Source organism: Leopardus geoffroyi, chromosome C3 (assembly GCF_018350155.1).
Source record: "Leopardus geoffroyi isolate Oge1 chromosome C3, O.geoffroyi_Oge1_pat1.0, whole genome shotgun sequence".
Classification (NCBI taxonomy): Eukaryota; Metazoa; Chordata; class Mammalia; order Carnivora; family Felidae; genus Leopardus; species Leopardus geoffroyi.
The window spans coordinates 2,144,022-2,164,054 of NC_059338.1; the positions used below are offsets into that span (position 1 = coordinate 2,144,022).

Genomic DNA, 20,033 nt, shown 5'->3' on the forward strand with positions numbered 1-20,033 from the left:
TCTCACCGGCTGGAAGACATTGAGTTCCTTGTCTAGGGGGCTGGGGGGCCGGCGGGAGGGTGCCAGTGGGGCGGAGGGGGTCTCTCCAACTCAGGGACGTGTCCAGCAACCCAAACCTGTCCTCCCTTTGTTCCCGCAAATCTCTTCACACTATCCCCACGCTCTGGAGTCTGCCTTTCTCCCAGTAAGCGGGGGGGGGGGGGGGGGGGGGGGGGGGGGGGAGGACCCTGAACTCACTCCACCCCTCAATTCCAGGAAAAGGAGGGAGGGGGAGAAAAGGGAGAAAAAGATCGAATCCCCCCCCTCATTAGCCAGAAAGGAAGCGAAAGGGGATAATTATAATTAAAAGCAGACAGCTGTGGATCGCGCCTTTTATGTCCCCCACGCCTCCTCCCACCTCTGCCGTCCCCCAAACATCTGCACGGCTCCGTGAGCACCGTCCCCCTGACGTGCTGGGGGGACGGGGGTGGGGGGTGGGGTGGGGGGGCTGAGGTGCGGGGGCAGCTTTGGGGAACGGCACCCAGTAGCCGGCACTTTCCTAAACGTCTCACCAGACCCAAGGGCAGGGAGGTGTCTTCTTCCTGCGCCCCAACCTGCACCCCAAAGTACGGCCCCCCCAGGAGGTGAGGGCATCCGGGTAATAAGAACGAATTCAACAACTGGGTGTGGGGGGGGAGATCTTCGATTTTCCTAAAACTGGTCACACCTGATTCATAATAACATCAGTGCAGGCAAATCACATGTGATCTAGAATATTTTCTCATCCGGGCCGGTCTCCCCTCCTCCGAACACAGGAGGGGCCGGGAGCCAGGACCTCCGAGGGCTGTGTTGTAACAAAGAGAGGCTTGTGGATTTAGGGTACACATACTTTATAATTTGGGGTGGCGTTGCTGGGCCTAACTCTGCTACCCATGTATTTATAGAACTTGATCCTAGGCCAGAACAGCAGGGTAATTATAGCATTATTAGCATATATGCAAATCAAGTAACCTATATACGCTGAATGGAAGCAAATTATTATTTATTTCTCTCCCCCCTCTCCTTCCAGCTCTGGCATCAGAGCCGCACGCCAGCAATTATCTGACACTGGGAGAGGGGCCGCAGGCCTGGAGGAGGGGGCTGAGGGAGGGGGGCATTTTGCTCAGCTTTCTTCTGGGAAGAGTAGGGAGGGGCTGGGAAGAAGTCTTTGAATTAACAAAGGTAGGGTGGGGTGAGGGTGGAGAGGCAGAGACCTGGGACCGAGGGGGGCGGACGAAGCCAGGGAAGCTGTGAAGAGTGATTGAGGTGGAGAGATGGGCGCAGGGCTCAAGGGAGTGGGGGAGCAGGGACACACTCGGGAGGGCACACGGAGGGGGCGTCCTGACTGGGGGAGAAAACGAGGGCCTGCCTATCTGGGGGGGGGGGCATGGGCTCATCCGAGACATTCTGGTCGTAGGCCTGGGGCTGGGCGCTCTCCCAGCTGCTGCCAAAGCCCACCCCGTTCCCAGGCCCTGTGCCCGCCCTGTTTGCCCCACCTAGTAAATAGTCAAGGGCACTAAGCACAGGGTGTTGGCACCTGCTTCGGTCCAGCTGCTGGGTGAGCGCCCACGGGGAGGATAGAGTCCCACTGGAGCCCCTCCCCTCCCCCAGGGTGTCCGGCCTCCGTGGGGCTCCCCACCTAGATGTCCCCTGCTGCCTCGGGTTCTAAAGAGCCACATCACTGTCTCCCTTCCCCAGCTCCGGCCCTGTCTCACTCAGGCCTCCTGTACACCGCCTCTCGGGCTGGGAAGCGGGACCCGAGGGGTTTCTCCTTTTTCTACAATCGTTCCCAGGACTCGCCCCACTGACTCGGGGTCCCCCTCCCTCTGCCTGGCCGGGCAGGAGCCACGGACTTCATAGCCTCACCGACGTCCTTTCCTCCGTTCCCCTCGGAAGAGGCCTTCCACCGCCGAGTGGATCAAGGGGGCTTCTCCATTCGAGTGGCCACAAAGGCCTTTTCACGTCCCCAGAGATACCCGCAGCCCCAGCAATTCCAAATGTCTCCCTCTAGGTACTGCTAAAGTGGCCATCTAGCTCCCCCCGTCTCAGCAGAACCTTTGCCCACCTGAGGCCGACTTCAGAGAAGGCCATCCTGGGGAGATGACCTAAGCTGTGGTAGAATGAAGAAGGGGAAGGATCTTTGAAAGAAGCGGACAGAGACAGACACCCAAAGAGACAGTAGCCAGAAGCCTGCAGGGAAACAAAATGTCGAGGCTGCACTTAGATTTTCACACAAACACGAAAATGTGTGATCACATAAAGTCTATAGAGACCAGCACGATGGACGGACTTTATGGCCAATGACCTCCACGTCTACGAAATGCATTTGTCTCTGTGTGTCCTCCTGGGTCTGTTTGCTCCTCTGGCGTATAATACACAACAGTGAAGGAGCCGAAGAGGGACTGAAAGAAAGACACACACACACACACACACACACACACACACACACACCCAGCAGAGAGAGGAGCCCAGAGAGGCAGAGACCAACACCTCCAAGAAAGGCACCAAGCAGCCAGTCAAAGGCAGGGCAGACCAGGAGGCTGACAGCCAGCCGGCCCCAGGGGCCCAGCGTGCCTTTCTCTGTCCCACGTTAGCGACCTGGGACGTGGCCCTGACATCTGCCTGTTTCTCCTCCAGGCTCAGTCCAGAAACTGGCGAACTTCAGCAGGCGTATCCCCCTGCCCGGATCTGGAGTCTTTGGACGGTGGCTGGACCCCCTCCCAGGGCTGTCCCGTGGAGACCCGGCCTCCAGCCACCCAGCATTCCAGACAGGGACTCACTAGCATTTCCCTTTTGAGCTATGCACTTGCCCACGTCTGTGGCTCTCACATACAATGACTGACCTCCAAACCTATGGAGTTGTGTGTGTGCACGTGAACATCTCTTATCTCCTCTTCTCTCCTGCAAAATGCATGTCCCTGGCAATCCAGTTGGACATCTGTAACCTTGCCTGCCCCTTGCCTGGCATGGTTCTCAGGGGCCATGGGTGGAGCAGGTCTGGAGAGGGCACCCACAGCTTTGTGTTTTCGCCCAGCAGGGTCTGTGTGTCCCAACACCTGCCTGGGGTCAGGTTCCGCCATTGGCATTGGCCACATATCTGGCCACCACTCGTGTGCGGCTATACCCCAGGGACCCTTCCAGACCCAGGACTTCTGGGACCCGGGCCGGCTGGTCTTTTACCCCAGAGTTCATCCCCAAGGCTGCCAAAATATCCCTTTCTGTTGATTTGATAATATATCTGATACGTGTGTTTTCCCCACAAACCAGCCTTTCCCCACGCAGCTCCCACGGCACCAGTCACCCCAGACCTCGCCACAGAGGTCCGGCTAGCGTGCCCGCTTGGTCACAACACCCATGGGCTGGAGAAAGATTTTCTGTTGACATCTCCCCAGGTGTCTACTTGGTAACTATATCTGTACTTTTATTCCTAGAACCGCACACGTCTTTTCTGCTCCTTTTCACGGAAATCATGGTCCCTCTGTGGGCACCTGACCAAACGGCAGCACCGTGATCCGCGAGGCGGGAATACGAACCAACGGGCACACGGGTCCCATGCCCGCCACTCTAACACAGTGCCTTTTCCGGATGCCGTGCTGGCCCCTGTCTGCTTCACAGAAGGTTCTCCAGGTCCGATGCTCACCTCTGGGGCTGGGGCTCCCGGATTTGGGCCGGAACCCTGGGCCAAACAGTATTCCCCACCTTTGGAGCCCCTACCACCTCAGTCGAGGCAGAGGTAATGAACTCTGGGCGGCTGTGTATGCGGCGCGGTGCCTGCCGCGGAGACCGGCAGGTTCCCTCTGCACCCCGAGGCTTCGGGGGGGGGGGGGGGTCACACTGTGATGGTTTGTTAGCGCTGAAACCCCCCTGGGCTGCGCAGGGTGTGCGCGCAGGTTTACGTGCGTCTGAGTCCTGTCTCCACAGCGCGCAGTGATGTGTGTGCTGTGTCCATTACGTCCCGGCTCTGCTTCTGCCAGGGCGGCGTGTTTGCGTGGCTTGAGGCTGCGTGTCTGACATTTGTCGGTCTCGGTGTTGGCGGGTGTGTCTGGGGGTCCCTGAGGCCCAGTGTGAACCGTGCGCCTGTCCCTCTGTCTGCCTGGGGCCAGGCCCCGCGCCCCCTGCCCTCCGACTCGAGTCGTGCTTTCCAGGTGGCTGGCTGCCCGCTTCCCACAAAGTCCCCGCTGGGGGCGGGGGTCCTTCTAGGCTCTGCCAGCTCCGGGGACGCGACGGCCCAGGCGACCAGGAAACAGAGAAAGAAAAAGAAAACAGGGAAAGGGAAACAGAGGAGGAGGAGGAGGAGGAGAACAGAAACTATGTGACATGAGGTAAAACGTTAAAACCAAAGGGATGAAATGACCCTAAATGAAATAAAAGGGAAACATAACAAGGATATTAAAAACGTTAAATTAAGTGATAAAGGCAAGGTAACAAAATGGAAAAGAAAAGGCTCCGAGGCGCCCGAGGGGAGGGGCGGAGACGGAGCGATGTGGCGTTGGAGTTGGGGGTCCGTGGGAATGTGGGGGACGGATCCTGGCGGGGGGGGGGGGCGTGCTGCAGGATCCAGGGGGCGCGGGAACTGCCGCGGGAAGCGGGGGAGGGGGCCACGGGATGGGAGGGCGCGGGGTCGGAAGACTGCAGGAAAGGGGGGGGCTTGGGAAGTCTGGGGGGACTGCAGGATCCGGGGGGGCCCAGGCTTTCAGGGGTGCGGGGAGCGGGGGTCGGGTGCTGCGGGAAGCAGGCAACACTGGAACTGAGGGGCTGCAGGATGGGGGGGGGGGGTGCCCGCGGGATCCTGGGCCGCGGGGAGGGGGCGGCGCAGGATGGGGGGGCGAGGGAAGCAGGAGGCGCGGGATCCAAGGGGCTGCAGGAACCAGAGCCGCGGGGTCTTCGGAGCCGGGAAGCGGGGGCCGCGGGGTCGCCTCTGGCCGCCCGCTCCCCCGACCCGGGTCAGGCGAAAAGCGGGCTCGAGGCTGTGCGGGTCCGCACCCCCCTCCCCCCCATCGCCGCCGCGGAGCCCGTCCCGGGGGAATAAAGCCGAGAACTACCTCCCCCCCGCCGCCCCCCCCTCCCCCCCCCCCCCCGCCACCGCCGTCCCCCCGGTCCTCCCTCGAGTCTGAGTTTTTGGCCGCCAGGCCTTTGCAGACGCCGTCTCGGGATTCGCGGCGCCAGGCTTTGGCTCGCGAAGCCAGAACCGTGGAGAGCGTAGGGACCCGGGTCCGCGGCCGCCGCACTCCCCGCTCGTCCCCGCTCGTCCCGGCCTCGGGGTCCGGAGAAACTGGGGCAACGGGGGGAGCCTGGGGAGCCCCGGGAGCCCGGGACGAGGAAGCTGAGACACACAGAGGCTGGGGGCAAGAGGGGCCAAGACCGAGGGGACAGGAGGGGAAGAGATACGGAGGAATACCGGAGGACACAGGGACCGGACAAGGCGCTGGAAGGGAGGGGGGAGGCTCACGGAGTTTGGCCGGAGGCCTTGCTACCCTCCCTTCCTCCCGCGCGCCGGGTGTCCCTTCTCGTCCCTTCCGAAGCTGCGTAGTTCCTAGACCCAGGTTTCCAGGGGCTGAGGGAGCCCGGCTCCAGAGAGTTAGGGCCGTGTAGACCTCGCGGACCTTGTCTGTGGTTCTCCCGGGCAGGGAAAGGGGATGGAGAGCCGCGCTCCCCGGGGAGCTCTAACATTCCAGGGCACAGAGCAGATAGCCAAGAGGGGGACCCAGCCCGCCCAAGCCCTCCAGTTCCAGGTGGGATCCTGGGATCACTGCCACCTGAGAGCAAGTCCGGCCGCCTTGGGGGTGGGGGGAGCATTTCACTCTCAGAACACCTGAATAAATGCCCCCCGCCAGCCTCCTCCACCCCCGTGTCTGTGGCCACCACCGGCCTTGTGGCCTTGGCCTCGTCGTTTCCTCCACCCCTTCCGTCCTCCATAAAAGAAGCGTCCTTCCAGTGCGAAGGTGACCAGAGCCGGGAGGGAACCAGACCGACCCGGATTTGGTGGCTCAATCTCACCCCAAAACGTTCTGGACTCGGTCAGTAAGTGTCTCGGGCATTAATCCGGGGCAGGATGCACACAGACTTGAGAGGACACCACGAGCTATGGGAGTGAGGCTGAAGAGTGGGTACTTCCGCGAGAACCCAGGAGAACGGGGAGCAGGACGGCTGCCCAGGAGGGTCCCCGCCCCGAGGTGAACGTCCAGGCGGGCTGTTCCCGGCAGAGGGTTGATGTGAAGGCCCGAGGGCCCGTGGAGGGTGCGGGTGCTGGGAAGGACACAGTCTGCAATGGTCGCCCCACCACTTCACTGGCTGTGTGAGTCTAAGCCAGTTACCTACCCTCTCTGAGCCTCTCTTCTGAACAGGGAAAATGGACGAGAGGAAACTTACTTCCTGGGGCCGTGAACTCAGTAAATTAACGTGCCCAGTGTGTGCCTGTGCGCCCGCTTGGCCATCCACAGAAATTCACGAGATTGTAGCTTTCTTCCCATTCAGGGTTGTCCGGTCAACCTTGTGAGTTTTTCACTGGGGGGGGGGGGGTGCGGTGGGAAAGGTGGTTGGGGGGGGGCTGTAGCTCGATGGCCCTCCACTCTGCCTTCCTGTGTCAGCCAGTCTGCAAATCCCCGTCCACTCAAGCTATCTCAAAAAAAAAAAAAAAAAAAAATACATACATTAGGGGCTCCCGCCTGGCTCAGTGGACAGAACGGGTGACTCTTGATCTACTCTTGATCTCAGGGTCCTGAGTTCGAGCTCCAGGTGGGGCATAGAGATTATTAAAAAATAAATTTAAAAAAAAAGTAAAGTAAAAAAAAGAATATTTAAAAAATACATACATTACAAAGTGTCCCTCTTTCAAAAAATGCTAAAATAAACTATATCTTAATACATTGAAATAGCCTGAAACCAAATATTGTACAAGCGTAATTCTTCCTGGAACCCCCACCAGTCACCTGCTACACCCCTTACAGCTAAAGTTAATACACTCAGAAACGTTGAATTTCTATTCTGATCCAGGTAACTCCTGCTGCCTTTCTGTCTGTCCCCCTCCAGCTTCCCTTATCTGTGTATTTAGTTTTAAAGAATCGTGGAGATTCTACGTGCGGAAAACTGCGTATTTTGGTTGTTTCTGCTTTGGCTTTTAATCCCCCCAAATTAAATGTATACATGTGATACGATTACGACCAGACACCTGTTCAAGGATGGCTGTAACTAGGCGAGGTCTCGGACCAGACTCCCCAAAAACAGATCGCGCGGCGGTTCACACACACATTTCACGTGTTGGCCAACACCCACGGGTCTGCTAGTGAAGCGAAGGCCGCCGGGACCCACGGAGCGGGGCCCGTCTCGCCAGCCGCCGGCCCTCTCCCGACCTGCCTCCCAAGTTTTCCGATGCCCTCCTCATTCCGTGGTGAGGAGATCCACATGACCTTCTGAACGTCCAAGTTTCTCTATAAACTACAGGGTACGACTTAGATGCACACCGCAGAGAGCTCCCGGACCAGCGGCGCCGCACCTGACGCTGCGCGGTCCCCCAGGCGCCCCGCCCAGGGCCTCCAGACCGAGGGGCTCCTGCTCCTGGAGGCGCCGGGGCTCTGGGGGACGGAGGTGAGTGAAGAGGGCGGACGGCTGGGCGGAGTGGTTCATTAGCACCTCATCCTCCCTTCCACATTCCTTCCCCGCCCCCGTCCCTCCTGGGGGAGGGGGGAGGGTCTGCCCCTCCCCCTCTCCCTGGCCCAGCCTCTGCCCCGCTTCCCCCGGCGTGGCGTGGAGGGGGTCCTCTGGGCTATTCCCGTCCGGTCGGGAGCGGGGTGGGGGGGGGGGACAGACTGGGATGTACAGTTCGAGGGATACAAATTGGAGTCTAAGAAGAATGTTCTGCCCCTCCAAGGCGGGAGACCCAATATCATTCTCTCCACAAAGAAGAGTCCCCGGACACCCTGGGAAGGGAAAGGGCTGGGGGCAGGCGCGGTAGTGCGGACACCTCAACACTCTCAAAAGAGGGGGGAGGGCGACGGGGAAGGAGGAGGCTCGGAGAGCCCTGGGAGGAGAGGGGCCGGGGTGGCGCGCAGCTAACGAGCCCCTTCCCAAATTCTCTGGGCGGGACTGGGCTGCTCCCAGAGGGGGGTCTTTTCTAACAAGGTGCCCCTGGGCCCTGCCCCTCCCTCCCCAGGAGCCCAAGCCGCCAAAGGTTCGTGGAATATAATGGATCATTTTCCAATTTACCAGGGTCTTAGAGATTACGCCGCTAATCCCATCAAAGACCATCTGCTTACATTGTCCCTCCTGAGCCAAAATAAATAGATCCTTTACTCCCTCCACTTCAACCCCTCTGGGGTATTGTAGCGGGAGAAAGTTCGACAAGGCCCAGCCCGTTCCCCCCTCCCTCCTGCTGTGGGCTGGACAGAAAAGGAGAAAACAAACTTGGCTTGTCTGAGGTGTGAAAGGTCACTTATGCTCCTGAGCCGTATTCTTCTCGGGAGCCCGCGGCGCTGGGAATCGGGGAGAGGGGCGGCCGGCCCCGTGGAGGTGTGGGGCTGGCTGCCCGGGGGGCACCCCCAGCCCCGGACCGCCCGGCCCTGGCCTGGCCTCTTTGAGTCTCTCCCACCTGGGTCCCTGGGGAGATCTAGCTTCCCAGCCGACCCGGCACATGAAAATGCACACGAGCACCAACTTGTTTCCATCTAAGTCATTTGTTTCGTAGACATTTATTCTCTTCTTTGTGATTGCTCTGTCGACGACAGGGGCCTCATACTTGGGGGGAGAGGGGCTTCAGGGGAGCCTGGAGGGGGTTTCATGGTTGGAACCCCGGGGGTGGGGGTGGGGGACAGGTACAACCCAGGCCCCAGGAGTCACACGGGAAGGGAAGTACATGAGGCCTGAAACGGGGCGGGGGGAGCTCCTTGAAAAGGTGGCTTGTGAACAAGGACTTCTAGGTGAGAGGGGTATTCGGGGGGTATTCCACAGGTGCCTATGTGCCCACTTCTTCCCCACCCTGGCCCTCAACCAACCTTTTAGCTGTTTTCTAACCCACTCAAGAAACTAAAGGGGCTATTACTTGAAAAAAATTTTTTTCTTTTTTATTCTCTCCTTTTTGGGGCCCAGTCTCCTTTTTGGGGCTCAGTCAGTAGAGCCTACGGCTCTTGATCTCAGGGTTGCGAGTTCAAGCCCCATGATGGGTGTAGAGCTTACCTGAAAAAAATAAAAAGAGCTGAGGTGACTCCCAGCAGTCTGTCCCAACCACCGCAAGACAGCCTGCAGAGGCAGGGTTCCCCAGCTCCGCCCAACAGCTGCCTGTCTGGGGCGACTGCCCCAGACACACTTGGTCCCCCAAAAGGCACATGTTTTGCTTCTGAAAAGCAGCAGGTGGCAGAAACAAGTCATGGGAGTCGGGAGGACCTCAGCCTGAACCAGCCCCAGCGCGGCGGCTTCTCACTGGCAGGGTGACCCCCGGGGGGGGGGGGTGGACCCTCCACCCCCTACCTGTAAAAGGTCATGGCCGCCTCGCAGGGCCGCTGTGGACATTCAGTGAGGTATCACACAGTGTGCTAGCCCCAGGACCGCAGGAGGCTTTGAAAGCATTTGCTCGAGAAGTTCCACAGGGATGGGCAAAGTATTTGCACGTGTTGGGACGGAATATCAATTCCCAAGTTATACGATTTGCCCCGTTTGGCAGGTGTGTGCTGAGGACCTGTAGGCACAAAGCTCTGAGGGCCACCAAGAGCACTGAGGCACGTGCCCCGATCAAAGAGGGCAGACGAGGACACAAACTGCTGGTTTACGTTGCGGGACATGACGTGTGCGCAGAAAATAAGACCGCAATTCTCTGGAGAGAGAAAGAGAGCACCACGTATGGGGTAGTGTGGGATCGGGAAAGCTTTCCTCAGGGAAGCGTGGAGGGCTGGTCCTTGAAGGATGCTAGGCCCCGGAGGTGCAACATGTGGGGAAGACATCGCCTGGCGATGATGTGTACCAGTAAGCCCTGGACATCCGGGTAAACACGAGCTCGTTATGAGCCCGCAACATCACGGACCTGGGAAGCCGAAGCCATCCTGGGCTCTGTTAGGGGGGGAATCACGTCCGGATCAAGAAAGATGAAAAACCCGTCACGTACTTTGGAGCAGGCTCACCTCAAGTGAGCTGCTGGCATACAAGCCGCGAGAAGAGGGTCAGCCAAAGCCTGGAGGGTCGGCCGAGTGAGCGGTGCGACCTTGGGAGTCGTTCTCCTGCTCGGTGGAGTGCGGGGGTGGGGTGGGGGGTGGGGGGATGCTCACCTGTTTCTGCACAGCAAGCCAGGGGCAGGTCAGATGATATGTACGCATCTGCAGAAGCGGGAGACACCCCACGCGATTCCTGAAAAAGAGGATCTAACTCCTCAAAAGAGAAGCTTCACGAAGAAACTGCTGGAGACGGGCTGTGGTCCCTCGCTGCTCGCCCTGGGGGTCCCCGCCGAAGGGGGGCAACTTAGTTAAGGGTGCAGGAAGGATCAGAGATGCCAGTGAGCAAGCCAATTAGGTTTGGCATGAGGAAGACTGCCCAAATAGCTGGAAAAGACCAAATCTAGAGAAAGTTTGGTCAAGAATGGCCACCCGTGAATGATGTGGAAGGAATTTCTGTCCGGGGCAAGTGACTGGATTAGCCAGTTTCTAACATTCTTCCCAACGCGGCCAATACTCTGCAGGTGTCAGCTGACGTTGAAAACCACAAGCTTCCTTGGAGGTTTCGTGAAGGCAGGGATCATGCCCATTGGGTTCTTTTCTCTCTCGAGCGCCCAGAAGAGCGACAGGCATTTAGCAGGTGTTTGATAAAATTTGTTGAATGGATGCATGAGTGGACGGGTGAGTTCGACAGTGCATGTGGAAGTTCTTATAAACTGAGTTCTTGTAAAGTTAGAATTAGCAATGACCATCATTGACATTTGCTGAATGGCGTCTCAGGTGCTTTCTGTGCATTACTGTAGAGACAGTAAGTGTTACAGGGGTTCAGTCATAGGAAGAGCATGGGAAGAAGCAGGGGGTCATAGCCCGTAGGCAGAGGAGACAGGATGAGAGGCGGGGCTGGGTCTGCGTGTCCGTGGCTGGCTGCTAAAACAGGAGGTTGAACTGGGCAAGCAGGGGAGGGGAAATGATCCAGAAAGGGAGATTTTGTCTCACAATTACAAACACAAGCAGAGTGAGGCCGCGGCGGAGGCGGCATCTTCTGCTGGGGCCATATTCGAGACACAGGACACCTGCATGGTGGTGGCTCGGCGGCCAACCCGGGGCTTTGTGCCACGCTGAGCTTTTCAGGGCTTCCTGGCTGAGGGGGGGCGTGTCCTCAGTGGTCCCTGGGTTCGGGCGGAGCCTTCTATCCTGTAGCAAAGAACCCAAACTCGATGGAAGGGTAGGATGGAGAGCTTCTGTGAGCTACATGCCTGATTTCTGCTTTGCTTTTGCTCTGCGGAGAAAGGTTAGGGGCTCTCCGTCTATGAGGAAACTGGAGGAGAGGGGTCTGAGGTGTCCCGAGGGCAGGAATAGATGAGGTAGGACCATTCCTACATTAAAAAGAAAAGAAAAGAAAAGATTCCTGCAACAGTTCTTTTCCCAGCCAGTTGGGTCGGGGAATCCTATCCCAATCCCCCTGACCCTGATCCAGATTCCCCATATCTCGTTCCAAACTCCCTCTCTTTTTGGTATCCTTTTGAAAGTTGGAAACTCTAATCCTCGGGGGCCCTTTGAAAACAACCCCAGACGACAAACACCTGGCTCCCCGCCGGGCCTCTCCTCCCCGCCCGCCTCGGTGTCCTCGCCACTGAGGGTGTCCTCATTCGCAAGAACACCTGTGGAGAAGGGGTCGCGGTGCCTAAAGTGGGGAGCTCCGGCTCCCGCGGCCGGAAGGCACTCGCCCCTGGTTTGCTGCCCTGTGCTGCCACCTAGTGTCCCCAAGCCTTCCAATCCCTCCCCCGGGGGAGGGGCATTTCATTCACTAGCTCAGATTCGTGCATACGTTCCCTTTAATTCACTTAGTGTTTTAGCAAAACTACGAGGAGCCTTCCCTCTGGCTCTGGACCTGGCCACCGCCTCCCCTGCTCCTTTCCGCACCTGTCCTTTCCCGAGGCTCCCGCTCTGCCCCTTTCTCCAGATGTTCTGGGTCACGTCCATTCCAGCCCCCTCGCTGCGCCTCCTGCTCATCCCTTTCTGTTAGCAGAGGTGGGAGGGAGGCGGGAACCCTTCACGGATGGTGAGCTCCCAGCCGGAGGCCCAGGGTGCCCGGGAGGGGGGAATGACACCATCTGAGATCAGACGAAGGTATAACCTTGGGGCACTTGGTAGCTGGTAAATAGCGTCAGGCCAGTTCTTATTAGGCTCACGGGGCGGGGCTTAGCGCCCCTGATTCACAGGTGACAAAAGGCGAGCTGTTAGCCAACCGGTGGCCAAGCTGGGGCGGCAGTCTTGGGCCCCCTGGCTCCCATCCAGGGTCCGCTCGTCTAGAGCAGGCCGTCTGGAAGAAGAGCATGGAAACGGAGACGCAGAGGGCCCCGTGCTTGCTGGGCGGGGAGGGACGGGGACCGTGGTGGCCTCGCCAGACAGCAGCACGCAGTCACACAGCTCTGTCCTGCGGGCGCGCCTGTGGCACAAGGGCTCCTCCCAGTGGCCATGCTGGGCAGTGTCCTCCTCACCCAAGGGTGAGGACAGGATGGGAAGGAGAGGGTCGGAGGGGCTGGGCTGGGCGGCAGGGTGGCACATCCAGGGCTCGCGCTCTCAGCCGGGCGGAGCACACGCGCACGACGGGCCCCCAGAGGGCGAAAAGCTGGCACGGGAGTGGGGGCCTTGCAGGCGAGAACCGTGTCCGGAACCAAAATTATTTAGGCTCTTTGCTTGTAGCGGTTTATTTAAAATTGTGCTTTAGAATGAAGTCTGCCAGGGACAGTGGAAGAGGGCTTTGCTGGTTTCAGGCAAAAGGGACGCACGCTTGCGTGGAGTGGGTCGGCATGTACTGGGTGGGCGCACAGGGAACACTCCCAGGGACGGGGGGGCGGGGGCTGGAGAGCGGCCGCCGCTGGCACAGGGGAGCAGGAAGAGATTATGTGGGCAAACGCCACACCGTGGCTCCAGCACGAGCCAGGCTCATTGAACACCACCACCGTCTACTAGAGACCTCACAACCGGGACGGGAATAGTCAGGCAGCCTCGCGTGGTTGTGGGAGAGCCTGATTCCATGCCTATGGAAAGCACCTGGCACGCTGCAGGGATGTGCCACAGGGCAGCTCTCGGATGGCGGGGGAGCAGTGGGCAGGGCCTGGTGGCTAACCTGTGGGATCCGCGCAGTCACATCCAGGTGGAGCGGCCTAGCAGGTGACTATAAAACCCGGGGTCTGGCATCCCGGAGAGCCTGTGAGTCATCGGTGCAAAGGAGAACCCTGGTACCCCAGAAAGAGGCGAGAAAACCCAAGGGAGAAGGAGAGCGAGGGAGGGGAGACGGGGTGAGGGCCTGCAGACCTCTGGAGGGCACGCAGCCTCACAGGCACTGTCCCGAGAGGGGAGAGCGGGGACAGGGGAGACAGCCTCCCAGGGCATCGAGGGCATGGCCTGTGTCACCAGCTGACTGAAGGGGGGGGGCGACTTGGCCTTCCAACCAGCTTTGAGGTCACTGGGGACCCTGAAGACTGCGGTTTCAGCAGAGAAGAAGGGGCTGGAACCGAGAGAGGCAAATGAGGACGAACACTCTTCCTAATTACTCTCGGGACCTTGGGAGAAGTTTGATGGCAAAGGAAGGCGGAGACAAAGTGGCAGTTTGAGAGGGTAACGGGGTGACGGAACTGTCTTCCCCTGTACAGGACAGACTTGAGTAGGTTTGCTTGCTGGGAAATGGAAGGCAGAAACACTGTTCCTGGGAGCCGATGCTGATGGGAGACGAAGCTTCCAGAGATGGGGGGAGGACAGCTGTGCCCCTGGGGGATCAGCCCCAACGGCGCAGGGAGAAAACCACCACCTCCGGAGGCAGGAAGTTAGGAAAAGAGGGAGATTAGGGAAGATACTGAAGGGTGGCCGGAAAGCTAGCTCTGTGCACAAGAGCAGCAGAAGTGGGGCCAGAGCCTAAGACCGAGGCCTGTCCCCATGGGAAATCTGGCGTCACCTTCCCCTCCGCCTCCCAAGTGACGTGTGTCCCAAGTGACATGTGAGTTGGGGAGCTACCCAGAAGGACGCGGGTTGGGGGTGGTTGGGGAGAGGGATGGGGGCTGGGCTCGGAGGCTCAGATGGAATTTATTTTTATTTTTATTTTTTTTAATTTTTTTTTTCAATGTTTATTTCTTTTTGGGACAGAGAGAGACAGAGCATGAACGGGGGAGGGGCAGAGAGAGAGGGAGACACAGAATCGGAAACAGGCTCCAGGCTCTGAGCCATCAACCCAGAGCCCGACGCGGGGCTCGAACTCACGGACCGCGAGATCGTGACCTGGCTGAAGTCGGACGCTTAACCGACTGCGCCACCCAGGCGCCCCAGATGGAATTTATTAAATCAGCAAAAATGAAATATAACACCCGATCCTAGCAAAGGTACAGGCAATGAGTGGACCGTATACTGCTGGTACGATTTTTCCGGAAGGCCAACTTGGCAATAGGTATTAAAAGCTTTTCAAATGTCCCACTCCTCGGTCCTCCTCTCAGTTCTGAGTGGTAAATCTAAGGAAATAAAAAGCGTATGTACAGACACGTTCAGTGCTGTGCACAACAGAAAGAAGGAAACGGTTTTCAACAAGGCGGCAGACCAGAGTAGGCGCGTGCGAGGGAACACCAGGCGGCAGCTAAGAATGTAAAAAGGCATTTATCGACATGCGCTAGTGATCGTGACGGTAGTAAGTGAAAAAGAAAACCCAGCACACGAAACATAAATATGTTCCTGTTCTTTTAAGTATCTACTATACACATATACACTTGCGGGGGGAGGGGGGAGGGAGGTGAAACCCAGATCTGGCTTGACAACTGCAAAATGACTGCGGCCATTAGCTAGGATATGGCACTGGGGCGCCTGGGCGGCTCAGTCGGACGAGCGGCCGACTTCGGCTCAGGTCATGGTCTCACGGCTTGTGAGTTTCAGCCCCGCGTCGGGCTCTGCACTAACGGCTCGGAGCCTGGATCCTGCTTCCGATTCTGTGTCTCCCTCTCTCTCTCTGCCCCTCCCCTGCTCGTGTTCTGTGGCTCCTGTCTCAAAAATAAACATCAAAAAACATTGTTTAAATAAAATAAAACATTAGGATAAAGAATTAAGGAGAAATGACCAGTTCTAGTCATAAAGATACTGGGCGCATAGACGGGAGGCTCAGGAGAGAGATCTAGGTCACAGACGCAGATTGGAGTCCCTAGCATTGAGGTGGCTGCTTAAACCTCAGGTGTGGGGACGACACTTCCCTGACGAGGAGAGGGGGGCAGCCAAGGCCAGAGCCCCCCGGAACCAGTGCAGAGGGAGCGGAAGGGACACAGCCAGTGCAGAGTGATGTCGCTAAGGCGGCCAACAATCCCGGATCTGCTCTGCCTCCCTGTGACTGGAGACGGGGCGTCGCTCCCGTATCACGGATGAAACGCACACCGGGGCTCTCCTGCGTCACCGCTGCCCCCACGAGAGTCCGGATAGAATGACAACTCATGCCTTTAACCGTTCTGCCTACTTCAGAGACTCCTCGCTTCCTCGTCAAGGCGGCCCAGTCCTTTCAACTGGCTGACTTCTCGATTCTTCCCGACGCCCCTGGCAGCCGGCTCTCAGGTAGTCCTTCCCCAGCATTTCCAGTATCTCCCGTGCCACTGGCTTGCCCGCTTTACCTGCAGACATGCCAGGATTTCCTCAACCTCAGGGACTCTGACGGGCACGCGTGTCTCCAATACCTCCTGCTTGATGTCGCTTCCCGTGGTGCCAAACTTGTCCGAGGCGCCACCTCTGGGCACCGTCTGTCATCACGTCACCACCCTTTTCTTCACAGACTACAGCAGCGTACCTTCCAGCTGCCTCTGCCGGAACTGTCCTCTCAAAAGCTAGTGGCAATCTCCTTTTCTTACAACCCAGTGGGCTTCGTGTGGCCGACACAGACTTTGATCTGTCTGCAAATCCCATGGTGCCGACTGTCCTTTCTCGAGGACACTTTCCCGTTTGGTTCCATAAACACCGATGCGACATTTCTCAGGTAATAGATTAAAGCAAAGGACACCACTTGGGTCTCTGAGTGTGAGTTTAGCCTAGTTGGAGCAGTCTCATGAATTCAGCAACAGAGACCTCTGCCCTGGTCAGAAAACCTTCAGTGGAATCACGGAGGCAGACCTTAAACTACAGCGAGCTGAGCAGCAAAGCCGGCTCACAACAGGAAGACAGGGAGAATGCAGTGGATTCTGCTAGGAAATCTGTGGAAGGGAAAAAGAAAGAACTTTCTAGAAAGGCCCTGGAAGGGACCGTAGGAGAACGAAGCAGCGTCTTCAGGATGTGGAAAGACGCTGGCATGTTTCGAGACTGAAGGAGACACAAGCATAAAGGGAGACGCTGAAAACAGAAGGCAGGGAGGGGATAAATGAGCAAAGTCCTGGGAGTATCGGGAAGGGTTGGCCTATCGGAGAACCGGCGTGAACAGAAACGGGAAACTTCCAGCAACATCGTGCTGGGGCATGCGCGGATTGAGGGCACCATGCCAGCGAGGGTAGAGGCCAGCAGGCCAAGAGGCGTGGAGGGCTTTTTTGTTCGTTTGTTGTTGTTTTTTAACCTGCACGGAGTTTTAAAAATAATCTGAATTGGTTGTCAGTACTTAAAAATCACAGGATTTCAAATAAAACGCTGGGAGTCCAGCTTCATCTCAAAAACTGGAAGAGACCGCGGACTTCCTTGGGTGGGCATGGCCTCCCTCACACGGCGGGGCCACGTCCCACATTCACATCCTCCGCCTGGCTCCTCTGGGCGTCTCAGTTTGACACTCTGCCATTCGTATTCTTCCTGCTTCCCAGCCTGGTCATTCTGTGCCACTCTGGTTTGGGACAACTGGGTGCTGTCTCTGTCCTCAACCTTCTCCACGCTTTCCCTTTGAGGACCCGCCCAACCGCGGCTTCTGTGAGATTGCCGGCCACTCAGTATCACAACGGAACACTGGAGCTGGAAAGGAATTCAGCAATCAGCTAGTTCAGTCTTCTCAATCAGTAGAACATGGTTGGATAACAGAAGTCCAGAACTCAAAAGAATTTTAAAGGTCAACTAGTCGCATTTACAAATAAGGAAACCTAGGTCTTGGGGAAATGAATGTTCTTTCTAGTTCACACAATTCTGTGCGGGGCAACACACATCTACCGAGCTCCGGCTCTGTGCCAGGCACGGCGGGGGGCGGGGGGGGGGGACAGAAACTCGGGTAAGACAGCACTTCCAGCACAAATGTGGCAGTCCCAGAATGAAGGACGTAACATCATGGGACAACGGAGGCAAGCACAGTTCCAGGGGCGGGTATCTGCATATTTAACTACAGGAGTCGATTTAACTAGATGTGGACAAGGGGTTCAGGCACATTCTTCTTTTCGGTTCTTGTTGCGCGTATGCGTTCTGTACCAAACACTCAGATGAAGTGACGTGTCCCGGGTGACAGGCCTAGGAATCGGGTCTCCTAACTCAAACTGAGGTGCTGTTTCCCTGGCGTGTCGGCGTGTCGTCAGCCCTTACCCGTCCTGAGCGCTATCCTGCATCGCAAACCACCTGCTAGGCACGAATCTACGTTCCTCTACGCCCTTGTGAAGTCAGCGGCACAGCATCCGGGAGCCACAGACAACACACAACAACACACACAACAACAACACACCTCATACCCATTCCGGCAACGAGTCCTATGAACTTTCCCTTCAAAACGTCTCTTTTGTCCCGGCCCTTCTCTGGGGACTGCTGCCCCACTGCAGGCGAGAACCTTATTATCGTAACATGGTCTTGTCTTCAGCCTCGGATATACAGACTCACGTAAACAGTCACAGAGGGGGCTTCTCTCCGAAGTTTGCCCAAAGTGGCCTCTCTCGTCCTCCTGGTCCCCACGGTGGTCAGCCAGCCGCTGAGCAGGGCACCTGCCTTCGGGGCAGCTCCTGTCACTCCTGGACACCCACACGGTCAGAAAGTTCCGTCACTCACCCGCTGAACGAGTGCTTGCCGACCACGTTCTCTGTTCCAGGCACAGTGCTCGGCACCCTGGAGATTTAACTGCCCAGGGCTCCCCGCTGACCTTCTGCACGCTCACCTTTCCTGTCTTTGTGCCACCGGCCTCATGAATTTTTGGTCTCCTTTCTTCATCTTGCACATGGAGACAATACCTTGAAGGGCTGGCGTGAGACTCAACTGACAACATGTGCAGAAATGCTCTGGAAATCGAGTGCAATACAGGTAAGACCTTCTCCTTCTCCAACCGCGTCTTTTGTTTTGTTTTGGGAGGCGAGGTGATTCCACTTATTTCTAAATCATATTCTATACAAATGAGTAACCGTCCTGTGCGTTATGTATAAACCATAAGGAAATACCCTTCCATGTACCATTTAACCCGATAACTAGAACGTTACCACTAGCACCCGCCTGGTTTTCCGCATCCCACCCCAACCCCTCTCCAACATAACTACTGATGAACATTGTGTTTATCATTCCTCGGCCTTTTTAAAATTTTCCCACACACACATAGACACTATACTGCTTCATTGTGCGTATTTTGCAGTTTATGAACATGGCTCCGAATGTCTGTCGTGCTCCGGGGCTTCTCTGTCGGTCTGTCCAGTGCAGCAACGCCCCACGGGGCGGGGGCAGTCCTCTCAAGGGCCGGGGTCTCGGCCTCCAGGATTGAGGGTCTTGGCCTGCGCGGGTGGGGGTCGCGGCCTCCTGGGTGTGCGCGGTCAGGGGCTGTGGTCCCCAGAGATCGGGGGGCCCTCGGCTGCCAGGAGGGGGCCCCCGCCGGCGGCCGGGCGCGCGGGGCCAGCGGGGCGTCGTCCACCGACGGCCTCGCGCGAGATCGCGGCCCGCGCGCACGCGTGGGGCCGAGGTCCCTCCCTGCGGGGCGCGCCCCCGGAGACCCCGGCCGGCCACGTTGCGTACGCTCGCGTCTCGCAGGGAGAGGGTGGTGTCGGGCTCACGCATGCGCACCCGCTTCCCCAGGTCCTGGCCAGACGCAGCCACAGCGGTGCGCCCGCGGCTTTTTTTCCCATCTAGGGCTAAAGCTTCTGTGGACGCATGCGTCGTGCCTGGGCTGCGGTTGGCTGATGGCCCCGTCCTTCACTGGAATAGCCAACGGGGGCGTGGGGGGATTCTCAGGATCCACTACCCCGCCCCACGGTGGGCGCGCTGGGCGTGGCCTCGGGTCTTTGTCCGCTCCCGCGCTGGGGGGAGCGCGATTGACCTGCTGCTTAACCATTAACGTTTGCTTTATTTGCCGCGTCGCGGCGGAGAGGGGCAGTGGGCGACTGACGGGCCGACGTAAAGGGTCCTGGGCTCAGTGACGACGGGCAGTTGCCAGTCGGCCATTTATTGAGCGCTTGCTGTATGCCTGGCGCTCTCCGGTGTTCCTTTGCAACCTCCCCCCCCCCCCCCCCCGCCCCTTTCGCCCTGCACGGAGTCGTCCTCCGGGCCGGCGGGAGGCCGGGGTCGCCAGGGGGCGGGGCCTCCGGCTCCTGAGCGGCACGTGGCGGGGACGCAGCCGGGGCGGGGGCGGGGGCGGCCCGGTAGTCCTGCGGGACCGGAGAGCGGCGGCTGCGGGAAAGCGAGCCCACATCGCGGGAGGGCAAATGCAGCCGAGTCCCAGCGGCCGTAAACTCTGGCCCCCAGGTTCCTCCGCGCTACACCTCCCAGCCGGGACCTGCCAGACGCGCAGGGGACAGACCCGGGAGCCGCCGGTTGCTTGGCGCCCTCGGGTTTGCCAGCTGTGGAGGAAGGCAGTGACACGGGGTGATGGAAGTCTGCAAACAAATAAGCCGTCTGTACCGACTCCAGCAGGAGCCACCTTGGAGCCTGGGGTGGGGTCGCCCGTGTCCTCTTCACATCCGCTCGCTGTTCCTGAAACACGTTTCCACAATCACAAGG

At 58.3% G+C, this 20,033-nt stretch overlaps 2 long non-coding RNA genes across 2 annotated transcripts; one reads left to right on the forward strand and one right to left on the reverse strand.

The window, feature by feature from the left end:
* Positions 1–5,102: 5,102 nt before the first annotated feature.
* LOC123585878 lies at positions 5,103–8,315 on the forward strand. Its single transcript, XR_006706469.1, has 2 exons — positions 5,103–6,035; positions 7,459–8,315. It is a non-coding gene; the product is annotated as an uncharacterized LOC123585878 (long non-coding RNA).
* A 6,464-nt stretch (positions 8,316–14,779) lies between these two features.
* Positions 14,780–19,578, reverse strand: LOC123585879. The gene is made up of 2 exons (XR_006706470.1): positions 18,642–19,578; positions 14,780–18,334 (listed from the first exon to the last, which is right to left on the reverse strand). It is a non-coding gene; the product is annotated as an uncharacterized LOC123585879 (long non-coding RNA).
* Between the last annotated feature and the right edge of the window lie 455 nt (positions 19,579–20,033).